Below are 24,731 nucleotides of genomic sequence, written 5' to 3' on the forward strand. Positions count from 1 at the left end.
GTGTCGCTGTTGGAGCCTGAGACCCAGTGTGAAGGCCGTGATATCCCAGGGCCACATGAATAGTCCATGGGAGCCCACGCCACATATGTAAGCTGTGAGAGCAAAGGGTCCCTTGTTTAGGGGTGTGGTCGCCAGACAAAGTCCTTGGATATCAGTGTGTTGGCTGGAGAACCCACAGCCCATCGTGTAGGCCGCGAGAGCTCACGGCCCGATGTATAAGTGGTGAGAGCCCATTGAGAGGTGCTCAGGGCCCAACGTGTAGACTGAGAGAGCCCGGACCCAATGTGAGGACTGTGAGAGCCCGTGGTCCCATGTTCAGACTATGAGAGACCAGGGCTCCACATGTGGAAACCTAGGGCACCATGTGCTGGCTGGTAGGGCCACAGCGCATTTGTGTATAGGCTGTGAGTACCCAGGGTACAAGCGGTGAGAGCCCATGGTCCCACTTGTAGGCTGGTAGAGCCCAGGGTGCCATGTGTAGACTGTGAGAGGTCAGGGCCCTGAGTTCACGGTTGTGAGTGCCTAGCTCCCAGTGGTTTTAGATCTCAGATCCTAATGTATGGGGCTCTGAACCTGCTATGCACCATTTCATCACTCCTCTGCTGCTCCCACCAACCTGAAAGAAATATATGTCCAACCTGCAAAAGCTCCTGGATTTGATTGGAGATGTATTTGTTTGCACTCCTCATCGCATTACCTCAAGAATGTAATATATGGTAGGGCACCACTTTGGATGCACTGGCCTCTTCCTTTTCGTTCACCTTAACAGAAATGGGTTTTTACCAACTTGTCCAAGGCCTTCCTCATTGTAAAGATCGTACTATAGATGCCATCTTCGCCAAAAACTCAAAAGTAGCTAAACAGAATATCCCCCAATCTGCTCCAATTGCTCCAAACAACTCCTACACAGACTCCAGACCATCCAAATGCCACTGCACGACTCGTACTGGACTTCCCATGCCATACCTACATCACACCGCACCTCAAGAAGCTTCACTGGCTCTTCATTCACAAATGCTGCCAATTCAAACTTCTCGAAAACACATACAAAACCCTACACAACACAGGACCAGAATGCCTGAACAGCTGTATACTCTTTCACCAACACACCAGACACCTACTCTCTGTCTCGTTCTCACTCACATGCACTCCCCACATCCGCAAAGGCAAAACAGAAGGTCGCTCATTCTCCTACATCGCACCCAAGACATGGAGCCTCCTCCTCACTTCTCGAGTTCCGCAAGAAGCTAAAGACCTGGCTCTTTGTATAAGAACCTTGGGGACCACGCACCTACACACCTGCAAAAGCACAAGTATACCATCGCGGGTGATTAGTGTGCTATAAAAATCGAAATAACATAGCATTTCTGGCTGCAACCACTTCCCACGCTTTAACTACTAGATAAAACAAACACTTCCATCATGAAGCCCTCTCACAATAGGTCTAAAGCTTTGATTATCAAACAAAGTTCCCCAGAAGAAATCACATTGCACAGCTGTAAAGACTCAGCAATCTTGCCTTGATATGCTCACCACTTCTATGGATATCAGCCACATTCACTCCACCAAACTAGGGTTCAATCTGAAGTTGGATTAAATAAAACCAGCAAATCTTAGAGTGGAAATACGCTGGAGAAAACTCTGCCAACCAGCTGATAAGGACCTCTACTTCTCCTTAGTATGAGAACAAAAAGTTGCAATTAAAGAAGTATAGAATGGATCCTGGGCTCAGTCCAGGTTTCCTGTCAAACCAGCAACATGCCCTCAGACATGAAAGCATGCCCACATCTACCCTATTCTAAAACAGCCTTCTGCCGATCATTTCTCGACTTCCTTTTCCTGTGAAAATTCGCAAAAAGGAAGTGAGTAGGCAGCTTCAACTGCACATTGAAGTTACTAGAATCTTGGATGAGAAGCAAGTGGGCTTCCGGCCTGTGCATCAGTTTTGAATTTAAACTGGTGGTTTCTGGTGCTCAGCACCTGCACTTAATTGTCAACACTGGCACTTATGATAGTCTACCGCATGGTGGCACTGTTTGTCAAAAGTAGAGATGAACACAACAGTTGTTTTTAATTCAATGTACATTAAAAATGAACTCCTGCTTCCCAAGCCATTCCTATAGCTCTGGGGGCCTGAAATAGCTGTCATTGTCACACTGGTAGGTTGTGATGTTTAGTACTTGTATTGGCTCTGTCTTGGGTGGTGCAGGCTGCAGTGGCCTCCAAACGAGGGCCCTGGCACTTTTTTTTTTTTAACAAATTAGCCAGTCCTATGCATTGAACAGAGACTGCCCTTCTAACAGTATTAGATAGCTTAAGAGCGCTTTTAGACAAACGTCACCATGCTTAGCTGGTATTATTGACCTCAGTGCTGCCTTTGACACAGTATCTCACACTATTCTGATGAAAAGGTTAAGCATTCGGGAGGAAGCAGCAGGCTGGCTTGACTCCTTTTTATCAAACCAAACCCATATGGTGAATATCATCTTTCACACCCAAAAGTAAATTGTTGTCGTTTGGAGCCCCATGAGCACTACATTGTTTAACCCGGACACATCCTCTTTGGCTAAGCTAATACAGAGTTGTGTCCTTCCCTTAATCTCATATGCTGATGACATACAAATTGTAGTTATCGTGATTGATGAGGTAAAAGCAGCTTTCATACCTGTATGGCTTCGGTACCTCAGTGGATGTGCAAGAATGCTCTGAAACTGAATGGGGATGAGACGGAACATCTGTGGGCTGACCGACGACGTCCCCGCAGGGGACCCTCATAAGATGGCGGCCCCTTTAGTGCCACAGGATGGCACACTGGACAGCCTAGTGTCCGGAGACCCCTTCAGGGTCACGCTCGTCACTTCCGGCCGAGGTGGGGGAAGGGGAGATGTATAAGTTCCTCCCCGCCCACCTGGCGGCCTCTTTGTCCCTCACCCTCACGCCGTTTGAGTGCCTTCTGGTCGCTCCCTCCAGAGGCCTAGTCTGGCGTCGGTGTGCTGTTTTCCCATCCGGTCGCCGGGTTGGTTTCTGTTGTGGTGAGTCGTTTCCTCTACCTTCCCGGGGGTGCGGGCCTTCAGGGGCACCGCAATTTTGAAAGGAGGGGTCTCGTTCGCTCTCGGGAATGGGTTGTGATTTCAGAGGTTGTATTTTCAGGCATCACGTCGTATTTAGACGGGGGCAGTGGGGGTGCAGAGGCCAAGCCGCTGGTCGCGTGCGCTAAGGCCCTGCCCTACACCCCGGTTGGTCCTCCGGTGCACGGTCTCTGGAATGATCGGCGGCATGTGGGGTCACTTGGGTTGGCCCGCTTTTGTTACTAAGGGCTCATATGGTGCTTGGTTCCTCGGAGAGGCCTCGAATGGTGTGGGATGCGGCTCATCCAGGTTCGCATTGGTGTTATCAGGGGTGTGCAGGCATCCAGGGTCGCGTGCGCAAAGCCCCTGCCCCCCTTGAGGTCCCCATGTGGACAGTCCCGGGAGTGATTGGTGGCATGTGGGGTCGGTGGGGTTTGTGGTCAGGCTGAGCGTTTGGCATAGCTTGGGGAGGGGGCAATCGCAGAACTGCTGCCCCTGACTCCGCTTCACGCGGCGAGATGAGCAGAGGCAGGCTGTTTTGGTTTGGTTGTTGAGGAGAACAGTTTTGGCGCTTACAGTTCTTGTGTCGTTTAATTGTGTTGTGGCCTTTGCTCTTCTTTTGCAAGTAAGATTTTAGACCACCGGTAGGAACGCTTTGTTGGTAAGCCTGCGGTGCCCGACTAGTGCAAGGAGGCATTGGTTGACATCGCTTTGTGGGCAGAGGTGTAGCGTTAACAAGGGCTGCGACGCCGAGCGGAGCATTGGAGTCACGGTGCTCACTGAGCACCAGTCTTTGCCGCACTCATTGGTATTCGACCAATATGACCGTTTGCCGAAATGTGCCTTGTAAATGGTTGGACCGGCCCCATGCAGGGTGAGGAGGATGTTCAAAATCGTGTTAATTATAGTTAGGGCTCCCGGTTTTATGGTATTTATTTTTCTGCCATTTCCATCTGTATTTATCCATATTTATTTTTTGCTACTTGTATCTGTATTTATCCATATTTATTTTGGGTTTTGTGCAAAAATGTAAGCTAAAATGTGCATATTTCCACATTTATTTAACTGATAAATATGCACTCATGCTTGAAGGTCTGCCAGGTTTCAGTGCTGTGAGCACCCGCAAAAGATAAATCAGTGCACTTATGTGAAAAATGCAAATTTCCCTATCACCCTTGTGCATATCTACTGCTGTTAAAGCCTCATTACTAAAATTCTTTTCTTTTTTAAACCGCTTATCTATCAATCCTCACATCTATTGACCTGGCAAACAGTATTTAGAATTACTCAAAAAGCAACCCAATTTCCGTTTTCATCCACATTTAAAAATAAATACAGACAAGAAAATGAATGTTTTCTGCCTGTATTTATATGTAAAAATCAGTAAAAACAGAAAACAGGGAGCCTTAATTATAGTTTCCAAGCCCCTATTTCTCGGCCATGTACATACTCTGGGTGCAGTGAGGTGTTTACGCCACGGGGTTGCACTGTCCCTCTGTTACGGTCTCTGTATACGCCAGAGTTTTGTGATTACTATTTTAATGGGTTTTCTCCTGCATCTCATCAGTAGCACGGTATAGAGTGAACATTCTCGGTGTAATGCCTTGTTTTAGTAGCAAAACGGAATGGGAGCTTGGGGGGCAGCGGAGCACAGCGAGGTCTGCCCCCCGGGCAGATTGGGAGGGGGGAGGGGGGGAGTGGCCGGAGCGGCCATTTTGAAGGATTTGGGCTACATTTGGAAATAGCCCAAATGTAGCCCAATTTTGGAATTTATAGCCCAAAGGGTTTATAATGTATTTGCGCGCTATCCCAGCCACCATTTTAGGTTTGGTGACCTGGTGGCTGGGAGCGCTGGTGCAAGGCAGGGTTTTTTGTCCAGTTAGGGTCGATTTATCTGGGTGGTCAAAGGAAATGGCTGGTGGCGATTATCGCGTTTTAGAGGCTCTGAGGCTTCTTAGCGAGGCCGGTCGCATGGACCTCGTTGTGGCGGATGTGGCGGCGGCTTCGCACCCGGTGAGGAGCGTGTCAGCGGGGGTGGCGGCCTCCGTCGCGGCTTGCTGGCCCCCCCGGAGGGCTGGTGGCGTACAGGTGAGTGGCAGGGGCCGCGTGTGTGCCACGAGCGCGGCCCCAGGGGGTAGGGGGACGGCGGGAAGCGTCGTCTCCCCGCCACGTAGTTCGTCCGTTGGGGGTCGCTCGTAGGTCAGGAGAGCGGCCCCGGTTGAGGGATGTAGCGGCGTCGCGAGTGGTGGGTGCCGCGGGGATGTATCCGGAGCAGCCCCCTTGGTGGTGTCGGAGGAAGCAGGGTCTTGCTGTGCGGATGGTGCGGGCAGGGAGGAGGAGGCGGATCGCGGTAGTGTCGCTGGGCGGGGGAGCGCGTCGGGCCTTTCAGCGCGTTTAAGTAGTTCCGTGGGGGGCCACCCGTTAGCCAAGAGGGTGGCCCCGGTAAGGAGTGTTGTTGGTGCGGGGCAAGGTGGGGGACGCGGGGTTTCAAGTGGGGCGGAGCCCGGTATAATGACGGGTTGTATGGAGCCGGGCAGCGCGTTAACGCGGAGAGCTGCCCGGAAGCGGCGGAAGGGAGTGAGACAGTGGGGAAAGACATTGATGGAATCTGGCAATAGCGCGGCGCGTGGCTCCCCCCCCCGAGGTCTCAAGAGGAGAGGGGCCGATCATCGGCTAGGAGAGCGGCCCCTGGGGGTGTATCCGGCATGACAGGGCGACAAGGGGTTGCCAGTGGGCGGCAAGTTGCAGGGGAAGGGGTGGAGAATGCACAGGAGCTCTTACAGGCGGACCAGCAGTTTGGTGAGCCTGGGGGGGTGCAGGTTCGGGGAGGGGGGTCGGGACACGGAGAACAGCTGGGTGGGGGGCAGGCCCGGGGGGTGCAGTGGGACGGGGTCGTGCTAGGGGGGGGTCCCCCCTTTGCTGATCGAGTCCGTCAGGAGCGAGCGTGACTGGGACGGCCTGGACATATTCGAGTCTTGGGCAGAAGGGTTCTCTGGGGTTCCTGGGGCAGGGGTCGGGGCTGGAAGCGGTGGGGGCTCGGGGTCCGAAGAGGTAAAGGAGTTGGGCGTCGCGCGGAGCGGGGGGTTGGGGGGGTGAGGTGTGGGGTGGGGTCGGCGGAGGACGAAGTGGTTGGGCCGAGCTTTCGGGGGGGGGAGGGGGCGGGGTTTTTGGAATGGAGCGAAGGGGAGGAAGGGGACGGCGAGGAAGAGGAGAGGGTGGACCTGAGTGCAGTGGGGCGGGCGTGGGTAGCCAGTACGTTAGGGGCAGGTAAGCAGGGGTGGGATGGTAGTCAGAAGAGAGGCAGGCCCAGCACACCAGACCATTCCTTTTTGTCTCAGGCGGTGGACCGACAACCTGCCCCTCGCGGGGTGCCAGAATTGGTAGGGCTGGGAGCGGCCCGGCGGCACCAAGGAGAAGGGAGGGTGGAGCCTCGGGCGGCGTGGCCAGTACCAGCGGGGGATCCCGGCGTGCCTGGTACAAGTAGGCCCGGGACGGGCTCGCTGGCCCCAACACCCACGGGGTCGCAGTGCCCCGGGGGACAACGACGGCGGAGCAACGCGGAGGAGGATGTTTGTTTATCACGCAGGGTTCAGTCGGCACCACCAGCGGGGAGCGCTGGGGGTGCAAGGCAGGAGGAGATTGATTATGATGAAGATATAGTATGGAGGAAGGAGAGTTGCGCGACGGGGAAGAGGACAGGGCGGGGGGGCCGAGTAATGCTGTGGCTAGTGTTTTGCAGGTGTCACGACGCCAGGCGAGGCCCAAGGGTCGGACATCGAGGTGGGAGACCAGCTCGGCCCCTCGGCCAGGACGCAGGGAGGAGCGACGGACGGAATCATTGGCGCCAGGTAACAGGCATTTGCTCGGGCGCCCAGTGATGGTATCCGTGGGGGTGAGGGGGTCTGACGGGGGAGTTGGGGTGAGATTGCGCAAGGGGGCGTATGTGGTGGATGTGGCGGTTGGCACGGAAGGTGCAGGTAAGGGGGGAAAAGGTAAGGACGGAGAGAGTTTGACGGACGCGAAAGGGACGGTTGCCCCCTTATATGGGGGTAACGAAGCCCTTGGGGGCACATTTGATGCTGGCAACCAAGGAGCGGATTTGGAAAGGAGAATATGTGGAGATGCTTAAGCTCCTGCACCGGGAAGTGCGGGCGAAGGAGGGTTCTAAGGAAGAGGAATTTGAATTGGCAAAGCGGCCTAAGGTGCCGTTGACGATTGAAAACTGGACAGCGGCTTTCCTCATTTACGCTAGTGTATATTGTGAGAAATTCCCAGAGAGGTCAGTGGCCATGTTTAAATACATGGATGTTATACGAAAGGCACAGATTACGGGGGTGGATATGCCTAGGCACAGTATGATGAGGAGTTCCGGGCACGCATGGCCTGGGACCCAGAGGCGAAGTGGGGTGAGCTGGATACGGATTTGTGGCAGCATACGATGGGTCTAGCGGGTCTGGGAAGACCATTTTCACGGCCAGCGGGCTACCACTCGTTTATCGGCCCTTTCGAGGGGGCCCCACCCGTGGGGGTGGTGGGGGGAGCAGGCAGGGTCAGGCAGGGGAGAAAGGAGCGTGCTGGGATTACAATAAGTGTCTGTGCACACGGGAGTACTGCCGTTTCAGGCACGAATGCTCCGGATGCGGGAAGCGACATGCGCTGGTCAACTGTTGGGGGGCCTAGGGTCAGTCACAGGGAGGTCACCAGTGGCAGTCGGGGGCCTCTAAGGCAGGGGGCCAGCAGCAGCAACAGCAGTCGGGAGGGGGGAGGGGGTCTAGGGGCCTGGGCCAAAAGGCTCGTACTCCGGTTAAAGTGGGGAACCTGTTGGTGGCCTTGCAGGGGTATCCGGTGAGGGAGGCTGTGGAGCGGTTATGGTTGGGGTTTCTTGAGGGTTTCAGACTGGGGTATGGGGGCCCACGGGTGCGGCGATGGGAAGACAATTTGAAGTCAGCACGGGAGCACCCTCAGGTGGTGCAGGATAAACTGGACAAAGAGGTACAGGAGGGCCGCATGGCGGGTCCCTTTCAGGAATGGCCGTTGCCTAATTTGATTGTGTCACCCATTGGAGTGGTGCCTAAAAAAGAGCAGGGGCAGTTTCGCCTCATCCAACATTTGTCTTGGCCGGAAGGTGGGTCGGTCAATGATTTTATTGATGAACAAGCGGCCACTGTCTCCTACTCGTCTGTTGACGTTGCTATGTCACTGGTGGTGACCGCGGGCGCAACAGCGCAGATGGCAAAGTGCGACATAAAGTCAGCTTTCCGGCTGCTGCCACTGCACCCAGATGACTGGGACCTGTTCGGCATACAATTCGGCGGTCACTGGTACGTGGACAAAGCGTTGCCGATGGGCTGCTCCATGTCTTGCGCACTTTTTAAATGTTTCAGCACGTTCCTACAATGGTTGTTTATGGAACGGACGGGTCACCAAGGCGTTATGCACTAACTGGATGACTTCTTATTTGTGGGCACCTCAGACTCCACAGACTGCCAGAGGCTCTGGACAGCTTCAATGAGATCATGAGGGAAATGGGTGTGCCGCTGGCCCCGGAGAAAACGAAGGGACCCGGCACGGCCCTGGCTTTTTTAGGCATTGAATTGGATTCAGTTTTGATGGAGGCACGCCTTCCTGCGGATAAAAAGCAGCAAATGTTGGAGCTGCTGGCAAGTGTTTTGGCAAAGCAGAAAGTGACGGTTAGGGATATTCAAGTACTGTTGGGCCATCTCAATTTTGCCTGTAGGGTGGTCAGAGTAGGGCGGACATTCTGTAGGCGACTGGGGCGAGGCCCCCACATCATCATGTACGTCTGTCAGCCGGGGTGAGGGAAGACTTGAGGATGTGGCAGTTTTTCCTGCATCAGTTCAATGGGGTACCTCTGATGAGGGAAGCAGACATGGTGTGGGATGTACAGATTTTCTCAGACGCAGCAGGGAGCATGGGATTTGGTCTTTACTGGCAGGGGAGGTGGTGTGCAGAACCCTGGCCCGCGGACTGGTTGGATGGGGGCAGGAGTATTGCCTTTTTGGAATTCTTTCCCCTGGTGGTGGCTGTCACGCTGTGGGGGGCATTGTTGGCCCACAAGAAGGTCACATTCAGGATTGACAACATGGCGGTGGTGCATGTGGTCAATCGTCAGTCGGCACGGGACGAGCAGGTTCTAAAGTTGTTGAGGGTTTTCGTGTTGGGGTGCTTGAAGCATGATATTGCTTTTCGCGCGGTGCATGTGCCAGGTGTGGACAATGACATTGCGGATGCTTTGTCTCGTTCACAGTGGGGGAGATTCCGTGGGCTCGCCAAGGATGCGGACGTGACCCCGGCCAGAATGCCGCACCAGCTGTGGTACGTAGGCAACACCGGATGTTACAACTGGTTTTAGGCTCATTAGCACAGTCCACGAGGTCAGCATACGCTGCCGCCTGGGTAGAGTTCGTACGTTCGGGGGCAAGGCGATGGGCGTCCTGGGTGGCCAGACAGGAAGATGTCATACAGTTCATATTGGACTTGGTGGAGAAAGGGCTTACGAAGGTCACGATTGTGGGCAAACTGGCGGGAGTTGCTTTCGTCGGGAAATTGTTGTGGGGCTACGCCCCCTCCGCGGGTGAACTGGGGGCACGGATTTTGGAGGGCTGGGCGCGGGAGTGTGGGCACGCCTCTCGGGTGCAGAGACCTTTGTCATGGGAACTTTTGGAAGGGGTGCTCGGGGTGTTGCCTGGGGTGTGTTTTGATGAGGGGGAAGCAATCCTTTTTTCTACACTCATGTCTTGGATGTTTTTCGGGGCATTTAGGGTGTCAGAGTTGTTGGGGTCCAAAGGGGAACGGGGTTTGTCTTGGGGGGAGGTTTCTTTCGGTACGGAGGAGGTGAGCATTTGGCTCCGCAAGGCGAAAACAGACCAGAAAGGCAGGGGAAAATGGGTATCTCTGAAAAGGGGGCGCTCGTCACCAGTTTGTCCTTTTCGCTGGGGTTTGCGTTGGAAAGCTTTGTCAGGGGTGTGGGGAGGGTTGGTCTTTTCCCATGGGGATGGGAGGGGCGTCAAGGCTTCTCCGCTGTTAGCAGTGCTGAGGAAAGCGCTGGGTAGACTGGGAATCGATGGAAAGGGGTTTGGCACGCATTCATTTCGAATTGGGGCAGCGTCGGAGGCCCATGCTAGGGGTTGGGGGCGAGGGGACATTATGAAGTTGGGTAGGTGGTCATCTGATTGATATCAGCGTTATGTGCGCAGCGACGCTGGGGGAGGTGTAATTAAAAAAAAAAAAGAGAGTTTGTTGGTGTTTCTCTAGTGTTCATTCTCGTTTCTCGTTTCAGGTTCGGTTATGGGTCCCCTCGCCAGGGAGATGTCCATCTGGATTGTGGGGCATTCCTTTGTGAAACGGGCGCAAGTCCAGGCCCGCTCGAGTTACTTCGGAGACAGTTTGGGGGTTCAATAAAGATTTATTTGCAGTGGCTTGGAGGGGTAGGGGCGGCATGCGGTGGAAGGAGTTGTTATCTGTGCTGAACGGGCTCGTGAGGGATGGTAGGTGCCCGGACATGTTGGTGTTGCATCTGGGGGAAAATGATATGGTCAGGGAGACGGGTTTGGCGCTGATGCGGGCAATGAAAAGGGACTTGGCGTTGATCAAAGCTCAGTGGGCAGGGTGCTCCATTGTCTGGACGGAGTTTGTTCCCCGGAGTGTTTGGAGAGGGGCCGTCAACCCTGGGGCAGTTGACAAAGTAAGGAGGAAATTGAACACTGAGATGGTGAGGTTTTGTCGGCATTCAGGGATTAGTAGGATTGCTCATAGGGAAATTCGCTACGACTCGCAGGAATTTTTCAGAGATGATGGGGTACACTTGTCTCGGCTGGGGATGAACCTGTAGCTGTTGGAGTTGCGGGAGGTGTTAGCACGGCTGTTAGGTGTCTATCGTCGATAGAAAAAAAAAAAAAAAAAAAACAGGGGTTCTGTTGGGGGGGGGGGGGGGGGCAGAAAAAGGGGGAGGCGTTGTATCCGCCTACACTCCCGCCCTTTTCTGGGTGGCGGGGTGGTTGACAGTTGGCCGGGATTGGCTGGAGTTTGTTGTTATAGGTTTGGTAGTTTGTGAGCAGGAACAGGGAAAGGGTAACCAGGTTGGATAAGTTTAGATTTGGGTTTGGTTAGTTACAGTAGCACAAAGGCAGGTAGGGATTACGGTCAGGGGAGTTTAGGATTTGGAAAGGCTAGATTGTGTAGGATTGGGTTATATGATGGGTATTGAATGTTATGTTGTATTTTGTGGGATGAGGGAACTGATGTGGGGATCGTAGGGGTGGGGGGAGGAACAAGGGGTCAGGAAATTCTTGTATAGTGAGGTGTTTAGTTTTGTAAGGCAGTGGCCCAGGAATGAAATTGTGATATGCACCTGTTTCAATAAAGCTGCCTTTTTCACACACAATAAACTGGTCTAGTGTCGGCTGGCCCCCCTTAATCTCCCAATGGGAGCTTGGGGGCAGCCGAGCACAGCGAGGTCTGCCCCCCGGGCAGATTGGGAGGGGAGAGGGGGGGAGTGGCCGGAGCGGCCATTTTGAAGGATTTGGGCTACATTTGGGAATAGCCCAAATGTAGCCCAATTTTGGAATTTATAGCCCAAAGGGTTTATAATGTATTTGCGCGCTATCCCAGCCACCATTTTAGGTTTGGTGACCTGGTGGCTGGGAGCGCTGGTGCAAGGCAGGGATTTTTGTCCCCCTCCCGCCCACCCTATTTTTTAGGGGTTTTCAGGGGTTGTTTTGCGGGCAGAATTTTATTTTTGGGTGGGAATTTTTTGTAGGCAGCATTTGTTGGAACAGGTACATAGGGGCAGTTTGGTGTATTGTCGCTTGGAACAGGTGCAGGCGGGGTGGTTGACAGTTGGCCGGATTGGCTGGAGTTTGTTGTTATAGGTTTGGTAGTTTGTGAGCAGGAACAGGGAAAGGGTAACCAGGTTGGATATGTTTAGATTTGAGTTTAGTTAGTTACAGTAGCACAAAGGCAGGTAGGGATTACGGTCAGGAGAGTTTAGGATTTGGAAAGGCTAGATTGTGTAGGATTGGATTATATGATGGTTATGGAATGTTATGTTGTATTTTGTGGGATGGGGGAACTGATGTGGGGATCGTAGGGGTGGGGGGAGGAACAAGGGGTCAGGAAATTCTTGTATAGTGAGGTGTTTAGTTTTGTAAGGCAGTGGCCAAGGAATGAAATTGTGATATGCACCTGTTTCAATAAAGCGGCCTTTTTCACACACAATAAACTGGTCTAGTGTCGGCTCGCCCCCTCCCTCCCCCCTTAATCTCCCAAGAGGTGCTGTGTGATTTCAGGCACCTTAACACGTTTCTCTGCCCATGGGGAACATCTCGATTTGTCCCGATTGTAGTGCGGCTCGTTCCACATTGCCGAGCAGGGGACAACCGGGAAGAGGTAGCAACTGGTTTGGGACAGGCCGGGCTTGGCAAGGGTCACGCACCTTTGACCCCCACCCCGATCGCGTCGCCACAGCAGGGTTGCACCGAGGGCGGCCCGGCTGCGAGCCTTCATCGGGGGGAGAGAGAAGGCGGGTGCAGTCCCTTGGGGTTTCCTGCGTCCCTTAGGGACTGCCCCTGGCTCTGCGTTGGTTCTGGGGATTCGCTGTTCCCGGGCACCAGATGATTCACAGCACCCCGCCCGCCACTCAGGGTGGCACTTATGTGGCATGAGATGGTCGCAGCCTGGCAGCCATGTTTTGTGCACAATAAATGGTGAGAGTCATGGTACACCGCCAGGCATTGTGAACCGGGCCTCAGCGTGTCCCACGTCGCTGCAGCTTGTCGAGTCGCAGGCATATCTTGCCGAAATTCTGTGGGGGGGGGGCAGGCGCAGCGGGGTAGGGCCTAGGCCTAAGGTCGACTACCCCTGCCCCTCCTAGCGCGTCCACCACTCTGCAGTGCAAGGGGCGCCTTATCAGCAGGGGCCTGGTTAGGCTTGGGTTTCCCGCTCCTCCCACATTGGCGACGCACGGGCCCTCCCGAAAGGCAAGCACTTTATCTTACGCCTGCCAAATAATGAATGTATCCTTTCGGAGCTCATGTAATGCGCCCAAGCCAATCGGGTCAAGTTCGCGCTATGTAAATCTGTAAAATACTATTTTAGGTCAGCGAGGAGGGCGCCACTCTCTTACAGCTGCTTTATCGGCTATACCATGCTAAGATGTCAGCTGATAAGTTTTAACACAAGGCCAAGTGAGAGCCTCAAGGATCGAGCCTTATTCCACGGAGTTTGCCAACAGTTGACGGAAATCACTGAGGCTAGGAGGGCAGTTGTGGAAAGCAACACCGCTCCCCTGACGCCGTTAGGTCGTGCTGCTGCGCGACATTCGTCACGGTGTGAAACAGGGGTGGATAGCTGTTAGGGGTCACCTTTCGTTCCTCGTGTTCCCTGACCTGCACGTCGCAGTATGCCTTCTTTCGCCATAATGCTAATGGTGTCGTAAGCGGTGCAGGCCAAGAAGTTTTTCCTTGCTCAAGCAGATGCTGCCGGTGTATCAGCAGGGGGTCTCCTGGCCACCAGGCGGCACGGCTAAGAGCGAAGTACGAATAACCGCTGTGACAGGGTAAATTAACAAGTAGGGGGGTCTGTTGTCCGACGGTTAGTGTTGAATGTTTGATCAGCTATAATATATGGTGTTGATGTTATGTCTGTCATCTTCCTGCCAATCCCAGATTAATTTGATGTGGTGTGCTAGCAAGAAAGTGTCATTCATAGTCTTTTAAATGTCACTCTTAGTGCACTGAAATGATGGAAATGTCACACATAGCAGTTGAAACCTTGGCAGCCATGGATGGGGGCGGCTAGCTCTCGGTTGGCTATGCAAGAAAGCTATAATTGTGGCTTATTTATCTTATGCAACTAAGATGCATTGACTAAGCCAACAGATGGGCTTGTTGTAGGTGTTGTGCTCCTTTTGTAGTAAATATAGGGAGGCAATGACATGGCGGCTAAATACCAGGCAATATTCAGCATATTGCCTGAGCAAGCTGGGTAGCCCTGCAGATTGGTTGGGCCTGAATAAGCCACACATATACCGCCCATTCTGGCCCACGCTGAGACATTTACATAAGTTGTATCACAGCATCGCCAGTTTCTTATACTCAGGCCTGTTGGCACTATGGTGATGCATTATCAATTTTGAATAGATTTTGGGCCTGCATTAGCCAAACATACCTCTTCCAGTCTGACCCCACTAAGACCATTCAGCTCTGGCTCCACTTTGGGTCTGGCAGAGCCAATAAAGCCCCTAACTGGTTTAATCTCATTGGACACATGTTGGCACGTTAATGGCCATGTAGGCGATTGGTTGGCTGGTTTTACTTGAAGGGTCAGGATGTGGGCAGGCAAAATCAACAGTCGAAAACTCAACAACAGGGGTTGACACGCAGTGGAGGGCCCTTGGCTAGGAGCACTGGTAAGCTTTTACCTAGACAGTATTTATTTAGTGGTTATTCGGGTACCTTTTGCAGTATTTACATGCCAGGAAGTACGTAGTGAGGAAGTAATAGTTCCCCTAGTTGCGCAACATGTATATACATTCGTATAGGGTGCTAGTTAAAAGCTTCCTTGGGTCCAACGAGTGCCAGGCAAACGGGGACGACTTGTAAAAGAGATAAACATGAGTAGTTACTCAACACGGTGTGTTAGAAGGGATGTTGCCTAAGCAGAACTCAGACTGGCCTTAAACGCATGATGGAGACAATTAGTGACATGCCTAAAGAAGAAAAACCTGTGTTAAAGGGAGGGTATGCCTAGGGAGATAGCTTACATATTTTACGGAATTCCGCCTATCCAACATGCCTAAGTAAGCGAGGAATGCCCGAGTGATAGGTTGGACATGTTATTAATTTTATTAAACACACCAAGTAGTGCGAAGTAGTGACATTTGAACTCATATCAATGGTACTTCCAGGACACATCTCCTTCAGTACACACACCGCCAGACAGGGCTGCTCTCCCCTGGAGCAAAGGGAAGCTAAACACCAAAGACGGCATAACGCCAACGTTAGCAACATCAGCTAAGCTTGCGGCCAGGCAGTGGCCTTGTCCAACTAATGTGATAATGTTAGGGGTTGCAAGCATTCACCAAGAGATGGATCCTCTAGACCATCCAGGACAGACAAAAAAACCCGCCCTATATCCAGGGAGCCAGGCATTTGCGGAAGCTGCCAGGTAACTTGTGGGTTGCGGTGCAATAAGCTGAGGGGAACATGGGGCCAGAGCATATTTGGCTACCATGATTAAGAAGGATTGTTTTGCCGTTCCCACTGCTCAAGAAGGGACAGGTATTCGTTCATGTTGTTCACCCTCTTGCACGACAGGTACACGAGGACACCCGTGCTTATGTCATATATCCCATGGCAGGATAGTCATCAAAAAGGGGGAATGGCCATTGACATGCCTTGCCAGGACAGGGATAGCCACTCACACTAACTGGCGCCTCTAGGAAGATAAATGTTAGAAACACAGACTGGGTGTGCTGGGCCCAAAACCCTTCACCAAAGCTGCGGGGGGCATCAGGCTGTCAGGTGTCTTTGAGGGACAGGCAAGGGCATTAAAGGGCCGTAGTGCGTGACACAGCATTTGCAGGGATACAGAAGGGTCCCAGCGGATCCACCAAAGGGACTACAGCGAAACATGTGACACAGAATCTGGTAGTCCGACACCATTACTGGTGTAAGTATCAAGGGTCACAGGTGGATAGCAGGGACCGGGCATCTGTGACCAGTCGAAGGTTCAGCAAGCAGAGTAGGCTGCATAAGTTGTCACTTCACAAAAGGGTGCAGTGTCTAATAACGGGCACCATACACTTATTCCCTCAAACCTGTTGTGACACCATTACTATGTTCGCCAGGGATCAATCGAAAAGAACTATGAAATTGTCTGGTCAATGTGGCGAAGTAATGTACCCTAGAAAAAGACCACAAGGTGCCTATTAGCAATCAGTTGGGGACAGGTGAACTTTAGTGGTCTGAATTCACCCCCGGCTCCCGGGGCATGGAGCTCGGTCGGGGGAGGCGATGGAGCCTGCGCACAAGAGGTTTATCTGCGCTATGCGTAAAATCACTGAGCAGAGGGGATTTGGCTTCGTTAGACATGGGTGCTACATGCCAAATTCACAGGGTGCTTTGAGGACGATGGGGTACATCTGTCCAGTATATGCATGGACCTGTTCTTGCTGGATAGGGGAGAGGCCCTAGAAATAGCAGGATGTAAGTAGGAATGGCAGCCTTGGTGGGGGGCCCTGGCTGCTACAGTCGCCACACCCAGGCTGTGGCGGAGTTACAGGGCTTGCCTTTGGATCACCTGTAAGATAACCCACCATGTTGGCATATTTGGTATGCTAATAAACCTGCAGCAATTTTTTCCACCAAAAAGGTGTCTTGTCTGATTATTTATGTTACCTGTATGTTGCTGCATGAGGGCTGGTGATTGTGGCCGATATTATCACTATGATATTTGGTTCCCTGCCAATCGCCTATACTCTAAACTGGAGGCCTGCAGAGCTGGGAAGTTTTACCACGCCTCTGCTAAAAACTTGAGTTTTGTCATATGTAACACGCTTACTTTGGAAAAGCAAGTTACTATAATCTCTGCATCGTGTTTAGTCTGCTTGCGAATGCTGTGGAAAGTGCTCTCGATACTGCCAACACCGGTGGCAAAGCTAGTGGTTCCAGCTATCATTCTTTCTCGCCTACACTACTACAACGAATTATATTTTGGCCTTCAGTCTAAAACTAGGACCCTCCATCCCGCACCCCACCGACCTTCCCCGCAAGTAATTCAGAAGTGGGCAGTTAGAATCCTGCCGAGATTGATACTAACAACAACTCAGTCACCCAAGCGCATAGAGCCCTGCTTTCGCATTCAGTAGATAAGAGAGTGATGTTCAGAATTTCAAGTATCGCGCATGCAGCCCTCTACAAACACTGCCCAGAAATGTTTCTCTCCAAGCTCCAAAGATACACTCCGAATGCGGCTGCCCACGACCCCCACAGGGGGCCACCCTAAAAGGGCGGCCCATTTAGTGGCATTTCGGCACTTCCCCACCCCCACTTACTACTGCGGGACTCCAGGAGGAGTCCCACTACATGGAGCTCCAGGCTCGTCATTTCCTGCACGCCGTGGGGTGGGGAGGGTATTTAGGCCTCCCCCCTCCATTTAGGGTCCTCTTTGGTGCCTGGCACGTCGTCTGGTCGGTAGGAGATCGCGGGTTGCATCTCCTGTGTACGGGGTCGGAGTTCTGGTCTGGAGTCGCTCCAGCAATTTGCGGTGAGTTGGCCTGTTGCCACCCCCCCCCCCCCCACCCCCCTCAGGGTCTATCCCCTGAGAGTCCGTTGTCCCCATGTCTCTTCTACAGACATTACCCCTGACCTGCCACATTTCAGAATCCGCACTAGGTCAGCGGAGATCGGGCGGGAATGAGCAGCGCCGTGGTTCAGGGCCGGGGTAGGGGCATCGGGGGTCGGCCATTCATCAATCCGGGCTCCGTGACTTCCTCCCACCCTCAATCCAGGTTCCCCAAAGCGGGGAGGCAGCCTTCCCTGATCCCGGTTTGGCACCACTGGTACACCAGGCGGCCGATAAGTTCGAAGTGGCTCTCGTGGTTACGTTGCATTGCTGAGCGCGCTGACAATCTGTTGTGCCAGGCACGCCGTTTCCCCACTGGTAGGCAGTCCCCCAGGCCGGGTTGCTTAGCCCGGCCATTGCAGAGGCTTCTATCCGCCTGAGGGCGAGGTGGGGGTTGGGGCTGCTCCTGGCACGCCCAGACCATCATCCTGGGCCCAGGCCACTCGGACGGGTCATGCGCCCCCGGGGGGGGCACAAGGGCGATAGAAGGTCAGGAGTCTGGCCAGGCACCGGTCGGGGTCAATCCTTGATCCCAGAGATCCCTGGAACCTTCCCTGGGCATTAGACGGAACCTCTAGTTGCTCCCTCGTGCCCTGATGGGAGGCTGTGTGTTGGTGGGGCATGTCGGCGATTAGTGTGGGGAGACTGGGAAGGGTCGTGGGGGTGGAGGGCATCGAATGCCTGCTTATCCACGGGGCTCCGATGTCAGGCCTGCCGCTGCGACCCAGCTGGGCTGTGCCCCAAACCCTAGTCACGCCCCAGAGACACAGGCCTCAGCCAGCGAGTGAGCCTGGGCCAGCAGCGGAATACTGCAACAGCTGCTGCGAGCCCTGCTCCCACTACTCACAAGGCCGTCAATTTGCCCCCGAGCTCACCCCATAGTGCTTCCCCAGCATCGCTGACAGGATCGCAACCACAGCTTGTATTGTGTGCAATCCCTGGTAAGCGTCGTTTACCAGGGCTGGGTGTGAGGCGGAGATCGGAGAGTATTCTGCCAACATGTGAACGAGGTGGCAGAGGAGGGTCCCAGGAAGTCCCCAATAACAGTCTGGACGGGAATGTTAACTCTTTTCTGTAGTATTATAGAACTCTCCACGCGTTTCATAAGCAGTGTAAATAGCGACGCTTGCTATTAATCAAGTAATTGATCTGAATGTATGGAAAGATGGAGCTAAGTGTGCCCAGTTGGTTTCGGAGTCATGAATTCCACATCAGAACCTTTGTCGGTTCAGCTCACTGAGCCACAATACACTACTTGTGATGGGGTGGGTGCACAAGCCTGTAGGGCGCCCGGGGGAATATTTTCGGATGCGTAGAAGACAAGGATGCCCCCTTGGCGTGTGGTCTGGCGGAAGGCCTTACATTGCTCCAGTGTGCTCTCGAACACCCCAGGGGCGGCTCTAGGCTCATGGTGGCCCTGTGCAGGGAGTGCAGGTAGGGGGCCCCGGAAGAGGGGGTCCGGGCGGGGTGGAGCTCAGGAAGGTGTTTTAATAAAACGTCCAGAAAAGGCGTTAGATGACCAGTAACATGGTAACAGAAAAACAACGTTTACTTTTTGAGTGCTCATCACTTGGATACTTTATTTTAGAATCTGGGTCTCTGGAGGGACCCCTTTCAACAAGAAAAACACGTTGCGCGTCCGTAAGAGAGTTCGGCCACAAAGTAGGATCCCTCCAATCACATAAATCATATTCAGAACACGGGTCTGTAACATGGTCTTGCTCTTTGGCTTCCTTTTCAATATCAGCATCATCCGTCTGTAAACTCTGAACCTCCTTCAGAATGCCAGATGTTGATGGACCGATGAATGATGTTTCAGTTTCTCTGTCTGAGGGTCTTTTGTAATAATTCTCATCCTGAGTTGGTAATTGCTGCATGTTTGTATCAATTTCAGAGTCACCTTGTTCATTTTCATTGGTCTGCTCATGAGTATCATTCTGCTCATGGATATCATCATTTTTTTGTTCTTCTTTATGGTCGTCAGTGCATCAGCAGTACTCTGGCCAGAGGATTCTCCATCTTTAGGTTTCCCTTGGGTGATAAAGTTCAGGATTGCTCCTTCCTGTGACACTACGAAAGCCTGCTGAGCCACCTTTCTCTTTCGTTTCGAATAACCAGATTTGTGTACTCAAATTCTCTTCATTTTGCTTGCAATGCAGCGGGCGAGGCTAGCAGTGGGTAGGGAAAAAAAGAAGACAATCAGCAGTGGCGGCTGCTGAAAGATTTTGATGTGTCATTTTTATTTTCTTGCAAAAACAACAGTTGATGGACAGAATGCAGAACAATGTCATACATTCACCCCAGTACAGAGATCTGGGCCTAAATCCATCGTTTTTTTGCTCACCACACCACCCCAGTTCAGACATGGCCATATGCAAATCAGCCTTGACCCTGTGCCTCATGGGAACAGTCCAGCCCGAACTGCCAAGCCATGTCTTCCCTGGACTACACAATGAAGGACCAGCATACCTTAATGAACAAGTAAATTTCCACCAACCTACCAGGAAAATATGTTCCAGAACCATCTCCCTAGCAGCCACCCAATGCAGCCGCTGATAAAACAGTGGAGGCCGCTACTTCTCCCACCTGGCAGTGAAGACCTGATAACCCTCCCCCTGCACCTCAGAGCCTCACCATCACTCCAGCAGTTCAGGAAGGACCACAAGACCTCGCTGTTCAACCAACAAGCAGCATGATCCAGCAGCATGAATCCCACACCGCCTCGAGACCCTTATGTGTGAAGCAGCTGAGCGTTACAAACCCTGACTGATTGATAGTAATTACCCTTCCCACTACATGTATGACACATTATGAGGACTAGCCACATATGGAAGGTTTATTTGAAGTGTGTTATAAAACTATAGGGTAGATCATGTGACTTGGCATACAAGGTCTGTTTTCTCAGTCCACTGAGAACAGTAGAGCCTGGAGAATAGTTCATGATCTATTTGGGAAGTGACCTTAGCAGGAAGAGAGTAAGCTACCTTGAAATTATGGCACACAGAGACCTGTCTCAGTACGTCACTAACTGATCCTGAAGACAGCCTACAGGTAACCAAAGACTCGTCCACTTTACCACATTGTCAAAAGCCAAAATACAATATATTTAATTAAGGTTTCTTGTATAGTGCCATATTCCAGCAACCAGTTCTGCTCGCTTTCAGAGCACCTATTAAACAAGGATTAATTACAGTGAGTCCTAAGGCTATGAAAAGGCACTAGAGGTTCACTGAAGCAAAATTAATGCTCAAGGAACATCCAGTCAGGAGACAACTTTCAAGCAGACGTACGAATCACTAGCACAGCGTACCAACGACCCCATGGGCCGTGGCATAAGCAAGGAAAATGGCCCCTTTGGCTGCTGCTCAGGAAGTAAAATATAGCAATTATCAGGGTTCAATGGGCCCCTGAGGGTTTTGGGTCTCAATACCACTGTACTTGCTGAACCAATGGTAACTATGCCCCTAGTATGGACAGAGAAGGCTGCTTCACCAATTGCAAACTGAGGACTAGTTAAACTAGTTTTCTCTGCTAGTCACATGACAAGCACTGGAATGTAATTAAAGAAATGATCAAGAAGCCAGTCTCCTACCAAGGTCTCTGCAAAAGGTCATTAGATTGAGTTAACATGGGTAGGCACTGCCATTCTATTCCAGGCGTCCATCCATAGGTGCTTGCATTTCATGTCTGCCTCAACACCATATAAACAGACATAACCAAATGCCAAGTACATTCGAACACTCGATGTTTTAAAAGATTTGTGCAGGCAGATCCACTCATTAGATCACAAGTATCAGCTTCATACTCTGTTTTCATGATTGTAATTGTAATCATTTTAATGAATCCTTAACATTACGTCTAACACCTCGTACCCTGCTCTCCTCTTCCCCCCAATACGACCGTGCCTCCCAAGTTACACCTCCAAAAGTCACCATGCCTCCCCATAGCCACAAGTAAACACCGCCCCTGCACTCCTGACTCACTCTTCCCTCAACATACAGCGCCGATCTGTACCACTCCCTACCCCTGGCGCACGGTGACCACCTCTCCGACCCGCGCTGTGAGAAGTTGGCCTGGTATATGATGCTCACTAGTTAAAGTGATCACCTTGTACCATGCCAAGCAACCCTTATGGTGTGGTTGTAAGTCAACCTTTTCGGACTAGCTGCCCTAGTGGTAGCGTAGGCTAAGCAGTCTTTGAGGCTAAACTCGTGAAGCGTGTTAAGCCAGCTGTTTTACCAAATGTAACCCCCTTTTATACCAATGAAAGGACACCACACAGATATATATTCAAAATATATATGTATTTATTTCTCAAAGTAACCCCTAGTCTCTTTATGAGCACAGGAGCACAAATCGTCAAACAAGATTATCACAGAATACACAGAAGTTGCACGTTATATGGATAGGCCCTGGTGGCCACTCAAACCATATACTAAAATAGTGGTATAAGTACCACGAACAGAAAAGGGAAAAGGCCTAGGGCCTCTAGAATCGCTGGGCCTACAAGGAGCTAACGTCAGTTAGTGACCAGGAGGTCCACGGGTGGCGTGTGCAGAGCAAATAGTCACACGCGTGCTCCCATAGGTTTCAATGGGGGCGTAAAAAGTACAAAGTTACTGCAAAAGGAATCTTCCGGATGACCTAGGAACTTGAGATTTGGAACACAGGCACTAGAGATGTAATACTACACTTGGGCACAGGTGTGCCAGCTTTACCTCACCCACAGGAAGCGGGTGCATAGGCCTCGAAGTGCGTCGGGTTTCTTCTATCTGTTCCGTGGGGCCTGTAGACAAAAGTGCTGCAGGCGGTCGGTCGGGAAGAGATGCAGTGGATCCAAGAGTGGATCGGAGATGTTGAAGACCTGTAAGCAGAGGGGACAGTGTTCACAGTCACTAGCCAGTGACCAGCGTGGCACCAGGTGGGTACCAGGCGATGTCGGGTGCAAACAGGAAGGAAGGTGTAGCTTGACTCTGCAGCCACGTGGTCCCTGAAGGTCGACGACGTCCAGGAGTCGAGTCACGAGCTGTCCCACGCAGGCTCTCGCTGTCGGCGGTGTCGGCGACTTGATCGAAGCAAACAAGCCTTGGCAAAAGCAATTGTTGTAGGCAAGGAGTTTAAGCTGATGGTTCTGACCAGCAAGGTCAGAGGAACTGCTCCTTTGGAGGGGAGCAAGGGCCAGTCTGGAGCAACCAGACCAGCGGTGTTTGTCGTAGATTTCGTCGCCAAGATGGCCACTAGCCAGCGGGCCAGCAACCGGTTAGGCGCGTCGAGTGGCAAAATGCAGAAGGGCCCCACGCAGATCGTGGAGATGCTGGAGGGCTCACCTTTGGTGCAGATGCTGCTCGAGGGTTGGGCTTCTCAGGACCCAAAGCACAACTTGGAGGGAGCCTCAGTTGTTGCACTGGTCAGCTTGTCGTAGTCGTTTCAAGATGGCTGGCTCCACGTGTCTCGGTGCCTCCACGGGTCTCCTCTTTGCAGGGACTGTGGATCGGGCGGTGAGAGGTCTGGAGGTCCAGGTCTTGTCAGTCTCTGGGCTCGGGCTCCGGCGGGAGGCGGCGGCAAAGCAGACGTTGATTCGCTGGATGGTGCTTGCGTTAGCAAGGTGGTCACTCCCTGACCACAGGGGAGATTGGCTTCAGTCCTCTGTGCAGCAGAGCGTCGAAGTTCCCGTCTTCTTCTTAGTTTTAAGTTGATTCCAGGATGTCTGAAGTCTTAGGACACAGCTCCTACCTTTATTCGGATTCTAGGGGCCGGACTACCTGCTAGGTCCCTCCCTATGGGTGGGACCAGGAAGGGGGGTGGTTACACCCCCAATCCTTTGTCCAGCTCGCCCCAGGCCCGGGACTGGTGTGCCCCAGGACCGGTTTGAACTGGCATATGCACCGAGGCTCCTTGTGAGCCACAGGCATGTCTGGTTTCTTTCAAGCCCTACCTGACCAATACACAAAATCCTGTCTGGGGTGGTGCACGCACCTCCCCTGGCAGGAAACCCTTTGTCCACACCTCCCAAGCTGGAAGGACTCCCAGCAGCAGGAGGGCAGACTTGTGTCTGTGGTGGCAGCATCCATTTTGTGGAGCTGAGGCTATGTCTGATTTTACCCGGGTTTCAGGCACTGTACATGTCGTGTCCCTCTAGAAGGGTGGAATGCTAACCCCGTCGCCAGAATTGGCGAGGGGTTAGTGTTCCAATTCGTATGACACCTTACTCGACATGTTTTGATAAAGCCAAACCAAAGATAGCATTTAACCGCGAGGTTCATAATGCACTTAAGAGTATATGGTATGACGATATCTGGAAACAGTAGAAGGAAGTTGTTCCGACCACTGCAGACAGGCTCAGCTCATGCCAGAGCACCATCTCACATGGAACCAAGCACTCTGCCTTCAGGATTGTTAAGGCCTGCCATAGGAGTGACTTATAGGTTACCAGGTGTCCCATTTAAGGTTAGGTATAGGTATACTACACCTAAGTAAGAGGTGATTACACCAACTTACCCCAGCTGAGTGATCAGCCAGTTGTGTCAAATTGTTAGGCCAAGCCTGGGGTGGCATAATACATGCTGCAGCCCTTGGCAGGCCTTGGGTACACCAATGCCCTGGGTACCTAGTGTACACTGGTACAGGGGCTGACAGGGTGATCCACTTCCAATTGGTTATGCACCTAGGGTGCATAGTTTTAATTTAGTAGAGAGAACAGCAGGCTGGGGGTCTGATTGGCAGGCCCACAGCCTCAATATGTCAAAAACCAGTGAAGCAAAAAGCAAAAATTTGGGGTGACCATAGGATAGCAGACCCTACTCTCCTACACGCGCCCTCTCCGAGATGAATCGTGAGAGAGAGGCTTTCTCTCACGATTCATCATGCCCTCCCTTCCCATGACCACCAGAATACCTCCAGCTCGCCACCTCACATGGCTTACCTCCACCCAGACCCAAAGCACACACCATCTACAATAACATCCTCACCCAACCTTCCCTACGCCCCCGGCTCCTCACCCCCACGGGCTGGGATACATTCCTACGCCTGATCTGCCCTCCTCCCCAGGGCTCCCCACACCCTCGTCCAATGGCTCACCTTCCCTCGGGTTCACTCTGCAGTGGCACACGCTGACCTCCTCACTCCCCCTCCCCATGCCCTGACCCTCGGGCTGCTCACCTCGCAGCTGGCACCAAAGGTTGCACACTGACATGCTATCCTCTGCAAGGCGGCCTTTCTTGCCCAGGGTCTCTAGGCGTGCCGGTGCATGGCCTCGGCCGGTCTCGGTGCTGCTCGCTGCACGCCGGGCACGGGTGCTGC

General features: G+C 52.6%; 1 long non-coding RNA gene across 1 annotated transcript in view; it reads left to right on the forward strand.

Annotated features, from left to right (window-relative positions):
- Positions 1 to 17,263: 17,263 nt before the first annotated feature.
- LOC146870718 (uncharacterized) overlaps positions 17,264 to 24,731 on the forward strand; it is a 95,710-nt gene continuing 88,242 nt past the window's right edge. Inside the window, exon 1 of the long non-coding RNA XR_014959442.1 lies at positions 17,264 to 17,354. This is a non-coding gene — a long non-coding RNA (uncharacterized LOC146870718). The remainder of the gene's footprint in view (positions 17,355 to 24,731) is intronic.

Source organism: Triturus cristatus, chromosome 1_1 (assembly GCF_964204655.1).
Source record: "Triturus cristatus chromosome 1_1, aTriCri1.1, whole genome shotgun sequence".
NCBI classification, from domain to species: Eukaryota; Metazoa; Chordata; class Amphibia; order Caudata; family Salamandridae; genus Triturus; species Triturus cristatus.